This window comes from Salvelinus sp. IW2-2015, linkage group LG15 (genome assembly GCF_002910315.2).
Source record: "Salvelinus sp. IW2-2015 linkage group LG15, ASM291031v2, whole genome shotgun sequence".
Classification (NCBI taxonomy): Eukaryota; Metazoa; Chordata; class Actinopteri; order Salmoniformes; family Salmonidae; genus Salvelinus; species Salvelinus sp. IW2-2015.
Genome location: NC_036855.1, coordinates 13,961,956 through 13,972,354, shown reverse-complemented (window position 1 = coordinate 13,972,354; position 10,399 = coordinate 13,961,956).

The following is a 10,399-nucleotide window of genomic DNA, read 5'->3' as shown; positions in this document are numbered from 1 at the left end:
GATTGCAGCCCAAATAAATGCTTCAAAGAGTTCAAGTAACAGACACATCTCAACAGCAACTGTTCAGAGGAGATTGCGTGAATCAGGCCTTCATGGTCGAAATGCTCCAAAGAAACCACTACTAAATGACACCAATAAGAAGAAGAGACTTGCATGGGCCAAGAAACACAAGCAATGCACATTAGACCGGTGGAAATCTGTCCTTTGGTCTGATGAGTCCAAATTTGAGATTTTTGGTTCCAACTGCTGTGTCTATGTGAGACGCAGAGTAGGTGAACAGATGATCTCCACATGTGTGGTTCCCACAGTGAAGCATGGAGGAGGAGGTATAATGGTGTGGGGGTGCTTTGCTGGCGACACTGTCAGTGATTTATTTAGAATTCAAGGCACACTTAACCAGCATGGCTACCACAGCATTCTGCAGCGATTCTCCATCCCATCTGGTTTGGGCTTAGTGGGACTATCATTTGTTTTTCAACAGGACAATAACCCAACACACCTCCAGGCTGTGAAAAGGCTATTTTACCAAAAAGGAGAGTGATGGAGTGCTGCATCAGATAACCTGGCCTCCACAATCACCAGACCTCAACCCAATTCAGATGGCTTGGGATGAGTTTGACCCCAGAGTGAAGGAAAAGCAGTCAACAAGTGTTCAGCATATGTGGGAACTCATTCAAGACTGTTGGAAAAGCATCCTAGGTGAAGCTGGTTGAGAGAATGCCAAGAGTGTGCAAAGCTGTCTTCAAGGCAAAGGATGGCTACTTTGAAGAATATATATTTTGATTTGTTTAACACTTTTTTGGTTACTAGATGATTCCATATGTGTTAGTTCATAGTTCTGATGTATTCACTATTATTCTACAATTTAGAAATATATACAAATAAAGAAAAACCCTTGAATGAGTAGGTGTGTCCAAACTTTTGACTGGTACTGTATATATATATGGTCTTGTCGTTGTTCCAAAAATATATATATATATTTTTTTAAACATGTATATATATATACATATATTTTTTTAAATGTTTTTTATATATTTTTTATATACTATGTATTCTTTTAACACGGCAAATCTGAGGGGGCAGACTGATAAGCAGAACGCCTGCTCTCCCAACTTTGGAACAGCGACAAGACCATCTCATCGTTAGTAAGAGTGTCTCTGGTGCATTCTAAGCACCTTGGGTAGTGTGCAGTGTAGCTTACTGGCTCCATCTATTGGTTGTTCTATGAGCATTACCGTTCATTGTGTAGATACTTGATACTAGTACGGATACTTGCTTTTCTTGCAATTGTAATATCCTTGAATGTTACAAATTACACAACACAAAATTCATCATTATCTTCCTCATTATCGTCGTTTTCGTCGTCATTGTAAGGTGGCCCAGCAGTAAGGCTTGAAAGGATCGGAACGGAGGCAGCAGTACTTGTGGAGTCACCATTTAGGGTGGGAATTTACATTGCAGGATATTTTTATTTAAAAAAAACATTGCACCACGCTTTTTGGGATTGAAGGATGTCATAGGCGAGGAGTTACACAGAGCTGGAGAAGTTCTTTCCTCTCAGGTCCCCGGTTATGCATTCCGTTACCTTTCATTTTTCCACATCCAGTAGTGGGCTGCAATACACCATTTCGGGATGTAGTCTGCCCTAAAACCCCACCTGACTGAAGAACCCTGTATACACCTCCTTGGAATCTCCCGCCTCAGTTCAAACAATGTATTGGAATTACTTTTACAAAACTGAGAGACTTGTTCAATGTTTGGTAATACAACTTTCCTTTTGAGTTGTTACTCATAAGTTAAACTTTGGGATAAAGAAATGCCTTTACAGTTAAATATCTGAATATAAAGTGATGAGTTCACTTTATGCCAACAAATGTTTTCCTGTGGTGTGACCTTGGAGGGGTGACCTCGAAACCAGGGTTGCGTCCCAAAGGGCACCCTATTACCTATGGGCCCTGGTAAAAAAAAGTTGTGCACTATATAGGGAATATAGGGTTCCATTTGAGACGCTGACCAGAACACCCCTGGTCAACCTGTGTGTTCAAGCTAATGACATAATTAGCTAATATAAAACATGTATTTATTTGAGATAGTTTAATTGTACACACATATAATGATAAATATGTAATGATAAAACATAAAAAATTATGTGCTGGGCAAAATTAATGTGTTTGTAGGCCTTTCCCTACTACAAATTTGTGCTATATGACCATGGAATAAAGTGCATGGATTATGTGAGCAGTGCTAACAAATACACAGATAAGTATTACAAACATGTTATTTAATGTGTGCCGCCATGTTGGCATAATGCAACTGAGATAGACATGAATGAAAATGGCTTGTGTGTGTATATAGTTGCTTCGGCAGTTCTTTCACATCAGTGCAGGTTAAGAAAAGGAGACAAAAATACTTCAGACTATTAAAATGCATCCCTCGATAAACTACAATAATCCAATAGAGGGAAAGGTGGTCTTTTTTACTTTAAAAAGTAATCATCAGCATAGTCGGTCTTGGCCATAGAGAATGATCGAGAGAGCATTTTTAGATATGTCCCATTATGGCGTCTGTGAGCGCAAGGGCAGCACCATTGAGGAAATCTCCATTTTGAAGTGGTCAATTTTCTTCTTCAACAACTTCTATGAAAGGGTGCATACTGCCACCTAGAGTGTGTTGTTTGAACAGGTATAAAGCCAAGGTTGGCAATTTACTGCAACCTACAGTCATGGAACATTTGTTCACGGGTATAATTCATTGCCTGATCCCTCATGATGACCGGATGGAATCATGTGATCCTTCCTTAACCCATAGGAAGTCCCAACCAGTTGACTACTTTAAAATAGTGGGAGCCCTCAATGGCAACGTCTATGCCAAAATGGGTTTTATCCATATAGAGTCCTCTATCTAACTCTATGGTCTTGTGTTTCAATGGAGCTCAAGCATGAGCAGTGGCGGTTCTAGACCATTTCAACTGGGGGGGCAAGCTGGGGCCAGTTGTACTGTTAGAGGGGCCAGTTACATTAGACGTTATTGTTGTCATTGTTTTCTTCACTGCATTGCAGGCATTAGCAGGCAAAAGACCATGTTCATAATCATCATCGTTGCCACTGTCTAATAACGGATGTAAAAAAGAACGATAGCAAAAACAAAAAATAATTTCATACTCCACATTTAGGGGACACACAAGGGGGTCCAAAAATTTGTTGTCACAGGGGCACACTGCCCCCCCCCCCCCCCCAAACCGCACCTGAGCATGAGAGAATCATCCCAAACCTCTTGAGTCTGCCAAATTAATTTGGTATGTTCATGAGGGAGAGAGAGATAGAAAGAGAGAGCGAAGAGAGAGAGTGGGGAGAGAGCAAAAGAGGGGTGGAGAAGAAAGAGGAGAAAGGGGAGGGGTAGCATGTTGTCACTCTGCCAGCCCAGAGACTGCAGGAGAGAGAGGAGACCAGCTGGTCCTGATTCCTTCATGTCCGACAGACTCTAAGGAAGTACTGGTGTAGTCAGAACTGAAATTCTATCCAACTCTATGAAAACTCGGCTGCCTTTCTGCCACCGAGGAAGATACACATGGTTTAAGCAGCTTTTCTCTTTTTAGGCTTATCACAAAAATGGGAGATTATTTAAAATCTGCACCACTGGAGTATTAGGCCGAGGCTAAACTAATTGATTCCAATTAAGCTGTGCCAATACAGTTCCCTCCGGACTGCTTGATTATATAGTACCCACATGAATAGAACTTCTATTCTATCTCACCTCAGACAATCCGTCTGAACTTGACTATGTCTGATGTTTCTCACCAAATTGAGCTCGCAGCCGCAAAGACAATCATCTCGTGAATGGATATAGAAAAGGAATGAAAAAGCACGGGAACCAATTATCAAATAATAATTTTCCCCTTACAAGAAGCCAATGAAAAAATGCTCATACCGTATCTGAATAGGGCGTATAATCTCGCTATTGGTTAAAATGCCCGCACTGCACTAATTTGGCTCATAAAAAGCTCCTATAGGTCTCCGGCAGCCAGACAGTAATTGAGATCAGATGCGTGATACGTCTTCTGACCTGGGCTCTGACTGTGACTGGAGTAACCTGGAAGCATTATTTATTGGAATAGATGTTTAGTTAAGAGCAGCAGCGTAGCTTAAGAGTCTGGACCCAGGCGGCCCGGCCTGGTGATAATATGATTTGTGAAAGCACTGAAGGCTGGTTCCTGAGTCCTTCCTTCCCCTGGATCAGGTTTCAGATTAGCAGACTTCCTGTCCAGTTGGTGAGAGAGAACCGAGTGGACTGACTCTTCAGTTTTAACTGAGGTTTTCTGGTGTGGTGGCAGCATCATGTATTATCTCAGATAGGGTTTACGACAGAGCCACACTGCGCTGGTGCTCTAAGAGGCCCTCCGAATCTCATTTGTGTAACAACTTTGAGGGAAAGCAGCTGATTCAAAATACAGTCTCTCTTCCCTTTGGGCGGAGGGAGGGGCAGAAGTACCTTGATGGCCCTCTTTGGAGATGTGGTGTGGGATTTCAATAGTGTAGTAGGTGGTCTCCGACTGCATAAGGTGCCCTCTCCCCATTTCGGTTCTTTGTGAGTTTGTAATAGGATCAACTTGAGTTTATATAGGTTTACCTGCTTTATATACATTGAGTGTACAAAATAATAGGAACACCTGCTCTTTCCATGACAGACTGACCAGGTGAATCCAGGTAAAAGCTATGATCCCTTAATGATGTCACTTGTTAAATCCACTTCCATCAGTGTAGATGATGGGTAGGAGACAGGTTAAAGAAGGATTTTTAAACCTTGAGACAATTCAGACACGGATTGGGTATGTATGCCATTCAGAGGGTGAATGGGGAAGACAAAATATTTAAGTGCCTTTGAACGGGGTATCGTAGTAGGTTCCAGGCACAGCGGTTTGAGTGTGTCAAGAACTGCAACCCTGCTGGGTTTTTCACGTTCAACAGTTTACTGTGTGTATCAAGAATGGCCCACCACCCAAAGGACGTCCAGCCAACTTGACACAACTGTGGGACGCTTTGGAGTCAACAGGGGCCAGCATCCCTGTGGAACGCTTTCGACACATTGTAGAGTCCATGTTCCGACGAATTGAGTCTATTCTGAGGGCAAAAGGGGGTGTCCCTAATGTTTTGTGCACTCAATGTATGTTGACATGCATAATGATGTCTACAACACAAGTGACAATCCAAAATGTATTTTATAGACAGGAAGTCTAGTCAACGTATAGCCTAAGAGTATATCGTCACCAAACAAAATATAGTGCTGCTAGTAGTAGCCCCCCCCCTGCGGTGTGTAGTGTGAAATGATCTGTAGGCGGACTGACGAGCCAGTATTGTGCGCATTTATCATCTGTCAGAAAGTTGGCACAGTTCACTGCAAGAAAACACAGAGGGCCCTCATTATAATGTAGTCAAAGTGAGCTCCAGGACAGGGGCCGTGCCGTAAGAGCCTGGGTTTAGGCGTTCAAAGGCAATTAGTGAAGGAGTCCTTTAGGGATTTTCTCTGCTCAGTGTGCATCAAAACAGAATACACACAGGAGCACATGAGTTGCTCATTTGCTGTAGCACTTTGGTTGTCTACTCTGTGGGTTATGTCACTTGATGATGTGTCCAAAATTCTACACCGGTGTATGGCCTGTCAACTAAAGTCTTTGCCCCTCAGTCCCTGATAAATGTCCAATTGTCTATATCTATCCTTGTGCTGGGCAGTTGAAGGGTGTAGACTTGTATCACATGTTTCGTCTCCTTCTCAACAGTGGCGAATGAGCAGGGGGACTCATTGAAACCCAACTGCTGTGGAGGAGAAATGACTCTGACTTTGGTCCAGGTTACAGACTCTATCCAGTCCCACTCTTATAAATACTCCTCTCCTTCCTGTCCCACCTTGAGTATTCCCTCGGGTTGTTTAGAGTATACGAGTGGCAAGCCTCGGCCACCTCTCCTTGACAGTGCTAGATTGGATACACTCTGAGTTGTTAGGATCAACAGGAGGAGCAGGATATTGCAGCCGGCATTAAAACAAACATACAATGGCCTGCTGCACAAATAATCTCCAAGTTGAGCCGATATGATCTGACAGTTTAAACACTTGAACTCAAAGACGCCCTGTTTTGAGGGGGATTGCTCAGTGCCAGGGTGTATTCTGGACCCAAGGGCTTTTTCTTCTGATTAGGGCTTGTTTCACTGTGAATTGCTCGGGTCACTGTAGGTAAGTGTCGGAAGGAAACCATTTTCCTCCTCTAGCTAGTTACCTGATTGTGTAAAAAGCTGACCTCTGACCCCAACCCCACTCCACACGTATCTGTGGCTGGTGCTGAGGTTAGAAATGGGGCTGGGGTTAGGGCTGGGGCTGGGGTTAGGACTGGGGCTGCGGTTAGGACTGGGGCTGGGGTTAGGGATGGGGTTAGAACTGGGGCTGAGATTAGGGCGCTGTGCTGGGGCTTAGGACTGGGGCTGGGTAGAGGATGGGGTTAGGGCTGGGCTGGGGTTATAGGGCTGAGGTATAGAACTGGGGCTGGGATTAGGGTTAGAACTGGGGCTGGGATTAGGGCTGGGGGTTAGGCTGGGGCTGGCGTTAGGGATGGGACTGGGTTAGGGCTGAGGTTAGAACTGGGGCTGGGATTTAGGGCTGGGGTGTTAGGACTGGGGCTGGGGTTAGGGCTGGTGCTGGGCTTAACTGGGGCTGGGGTAGGGACTGGGCTGGGTTAGGGATGGGGTTAGAACTGGGCTGGGATTAGGGCTGGGGCTGGGGTTAGGACTGGGCTGGGGTTGGGGATGGGGTTAGGCTGGGGCTGGGTTAGGGCTGAGGTTAGAACTGGTGCTGGGATTAGGATGGGGCGGGGGTTAGGATGGGGCGGGGTATAGGATTGGGCTGGGGTTAGCGGCTTGGGCTGGGGTTTAGGACTGGAGGCTGGGGTTAGGACTGGGGCTGGGTTAGGATGGGTTAGGGCTGGGCCTGGGTTAGGGCTGAGGTTAGAACTGGGCTGGGATTAGGGCTGGGCTGGGGTTAGGACTGGGGCTGGGGTTAGGGGATGGGGTTAGGGCTGGGCTGGAGTTAGGGCTGAGGTTAAGAAATGAGTTCTGGGGTTAGGCTGGGGCTGGGGTTAGGACTGGGGGCTGGGGTTAGGATGGGTTAGGGCTGGTGCTGGGGTTAGGCTGAGGTTAGAACTGGGGGCTGGGATTTAGGGGCTGGGGCTGGGGTTAGACTGGGGCTGGGGTTAGGGATGGGGTTAGGACTGGGGTTAGGGATGGGACTGGCATGTTTTCCAAAGGCAGGATTTCTGCAATACAATAACTGTGTCAATGTTTACCACAGCGGTTGACAGTCAGTCAGTCTGTCAGTCAGTCACCTGGACACCTACCTGCACACGACCCCCAAAAACGAGTGGACAATCCATTACCATATTTACAGAGTCCCCTTACAGCCTGTATATTTTACATCCTTCAGAGAAAAAAACATGAACTCTCCTTGCTGCTCAGCTCCAACCTATCGGCTGCCTCCTAGTCATAAACACGGAGGCATACTGTAATCCACTTGATAAATATCAACTAAAATAAAGCAATCAGCTGAAAGCAATTTACATGTCTGTGTTGGAGCCAGCGGCTGGTGATTTTCTCTGCTGTCATCCATCATGGACTCCCGACTCAGGCCAAGATACACAATGCCTTTAAATTGCTGTCATATGGAGCCTAAGTTCTGAAAAACCCACCATTTCTCCTGGTCTGTACTTCAAATAAACTTGTTTGTCTAATGACTGTAGAGTTTTTGTTTTTCCACTTACAGTACAACAATGATTCAGAGAGAAAGTTGGTGTAAAGGGTTATTTCCTTTGTTTGATGTAAGGTTGGCCGTATGCAGGACCTCAACTAGAGGTTTTTATTCTGAGCGTAGCGCCAGCCCAGCGTCACAGTAAACTCCTCATGGGGATTGACAACCATGGGCCATCACCTGTACCAGGTCACAATTCAATATGTCATTATCAAGTTAGCCGTTAGCTTACTTATCAGAGATCATTTTTGAGTCATTCCCATTACAATAAAGGGTTTCAGGAATCTCCGCACCAAACCAAAAATATAGAGAAAGCTGTATATGAGCTGCGGTGTTTACCCAAAAAAGTATCCAAAAGGGGGCTGACTGAAATATATTGAATTAATAGATGTAAAGTAAGCAAGAACAAACTTGTATTTTCTTGCTCTACAATCAAATCAAATCAAATGTATTTATAAAGCCCTTCTTACTGTCACGTTCTGACCTTTATTTCCTTTGTTTTGTCTTTATTTAGTATGGTCAGGGCGTGAGTTGGGGTGGGCAGTCTATGTTTGTATTTCTATGTTTTGCTATTTCTGTGTTTGGCCTGATATGGTTCTCAATCAGAGGCAGCTGTCAATCGTTGTCCCTGATTGGGAAACATATTTAGGTAGCCTGTTTTGTGTTGGGTTTTGTGGGTGGTTGTTTTCAGTCTTTGTGTGTCTGCACCAGATAGAACTGTTTCGGTTGTCACTTTTGTTGTTTTGTTTTTTGAGAGTTCACCTTTATTAAAACAAGATGAACAATTACCACGCTGCTCTTTGGTACTCCGATCCTTCTAACTTATCCTCCTCAGACGAGGAAGACGACAGCCGTTACACTTACATCAGCTGATATCTCAAAGTGCTGTACAGAAACCCAGCCTAAAACCCCAAATGCAGGTGTAGAAGCACAATAACTGACCAATGGAAATATGAATATAATAAACTGACAACACCCATTGGTTCACCCATCATTTTCAATTCCACAATGTTTATCAGTGTGTTCTATGGTGAAACAAGCCCACAGTGGCAGAGGTCCTACAGAAACAAGATAAGGTCCCAGTGTTGGGTTTGGGCTTCGCTGCCTCCTTCCCCAAACATTTTCTTTCAGCGAACATGCCAAGCAGAGCATCTGTCATTCTGTCAGGCTGTGTGTGTGTGTGTGTGTGTGTGTGTGTGTGTGCAGGACGTCTGTAATCGACACCATCAGGGGAAAACCCTCGAACGATACAGAGGGGTGTGAGTTTACCTCAACTGCACAGGAAAGATCAACATACTTTAGTGAGCCTTGTTCCACATTATGCTGAAGGGGACATAGACATCTGGTCAGAAACATTTCTTGATGTAGAGGCCAACTTTAATGGGATACTTTTCAGTTAAACTGAGCTGGAAGCTATTCCAAATCCTGTACTAGACTAGTATAACAGTTTTGGACTAGACTAGTAATAGATTGATTGTGCCATGGCAATATGTGATAACTGGTATTAACCATGAGATGGGGCTGTTTGTTTCACCCACACAGAACAAAGCAAATACCGTAGCCTACACGAATAGGCATTAGAGAAAATAGCTATCATGATGAGAGAATCTATAAAACGTAACATCTTCTGAATCCCATCTCTCCCCTGTCACCTCAAATAATGATGTAACGCTTCAAGAGCCTAGTTTACCTGTTAGATACTGAAAGACGGACAGACTAGAAGATGTTGTTCAAGTTGACTTGTTTTCCAAGTGCAACAATAGGACTCCTCCTTAATGCTGATAATTCCCCTCTATGCACTGAGTGCACAAATAAATAACGTCCTCAAATAACCCCTCCTCATCTTACACACGCGTTCACACAGACCCAACGACACATGTAGTCTGTCCTCGACGTACTGCCCCATGGACTGTCCACTGGGGCCTATTCAGTGACTGTGATGGCTTCAGCATGTGTAGTGCAGGTTGATGTTTTTGAGGTGGGGTACTGAACACTTATTTTCTGTGTGGAACATGGACAGATGTATTCTACCTACCGGAAAGGCAGGGCAACAGGAACACGGTCTTGTCGCTGCACCTCATCTCATACATCCACAGAACAGCACAGGATGCAGCAGGTGATACATCGCCATCGGCGAACTTTCCTATTATCTGAGGTTACAGCCAATCTTAACACACTTCATAATTTAGTTTGATTTACAGTAAGTCCTTAGAGCAGCAGCTGAAGAAGCAAACACAAAGAAATTGATGCAGTGTAGAATGATTCGTCTCTCTAGGCAGATGGGTTGCCTCCCACAATGTGAACCATGTTCCAGCATAGGTCTGGGATTTCCGAGGCTACAGAATGACTAAACAGAAAAGAGAGAGTCATCTATTCTATTTGAATGTATTACAGTAGGATCATAGGTTACAGTTAATTACATGAATATTCTCCTTCATAATATAGAGGGACTGAAGGAGACAGCAGAAGCCTGTTACTGACAATCCCATGCTGTGCCATTACAGAGCTGCATGGATGGCTTGCAGGTGGAGTCTGGGAAAGTGACACTCCCCTGAATTGACACAGTTGAATATATTGTTGTAACACTCTGGACAATGACGCTCCCCCGGTTCAT